This window comes from Schistocerca americana, chromosome X, assembly GCF_021461395.2.
Source record: "Schistocerca americana isolate TAMUIC-IGC-003095 chromosome X, iqSchAmer2.1, whole genome shotgun sequence".
NCBI lineage: Eukaryota > Metazoa > Arthropoda > Insecta > Orthoptera > Acrididae > Schistocerca > Schistocerca americana.
Genome location: NC_060130.1, coordinates 299,142,742 through 299,143,439, shown reverse-complemented (window position 1 = coordinate 299,143,439; position 698 = coordinate 299,142,742). Strand labels below are relative to the sequence as shown.

The 698-nt window shown below is 52.1% G+C and overlaps 1 non-coding gene across 1 annotated transcript; it reads left to right on the top strand.

The window, feature by feature from the left end:
- The first annotated feature begins 236 nt into the window (after nt 1–236).
- Trnas-cga lies at nt 237–311 on the top strand. Its single transcript has one exon. It is a non-coding gene; the product is annotated as a tRNA-Ser (tRNA).
- The last annotated feature ends 387 nt before the right edge of the window (nt 312–698 follow it).

The following is a 698-nucleotide window of genomic DNA, read 5'->3' as shown; positions in this document are numbered from 1 at the left end:
TAACGTCCACTGTTCAAAGTTCCGTCAATGCGAACAAGAGGTGACCGAGATGTGTAACCAGTGGCACCCCATACCATCACGCCGGGTGATACGCCAGTATGGCGATGACGAATACACGCTTCTAATGTGCGTTCACCGCGATGTCGCCAAACACGGATGCGACCATCATGATACTCAAACGGAACCTGAATTGAAACTTGGCAGAAGTAAAGCTGTGGGTACGGGGCGTGAGTCGTGCTTCGGTAGCTCAGTTGGTAGAGCACTTGCCCCCGAAAGGCAAAGGTCCCGAGTTCGAGTCTCGGTCGGGTACACAGTTTTAATCTGCCAGGAAGTTTAATATCAGCGCACACTCCGCTGCAGAGAGAAAATCTCATCCTAGAACCTGGATTCGTCCGAAAAAAAGACGTTTCGCCATTCGTGCACCCAGGTTCGTCGTTGAGTACACCATCGCAGGCGCTCCTGTCTGTGATGCAGCGTCAAGGGTAACCGCAGCCATGGTCTCCGAGCTGATAGTTCATGCTGCTGCAAACGTCGTCGAACTGTTCGTGCAGATGATTGTTATCTTGCAAACGTCCCCATCTGTTTGACTCAGGGATCGAAACGTGGCTGCACGATCCGTTACAGCCATGCGGATAAGATGCCTGTCATCTCGACTGCTAGTGATACGAGGCCGTTGGTATCAACACGGCGTTCCGTAT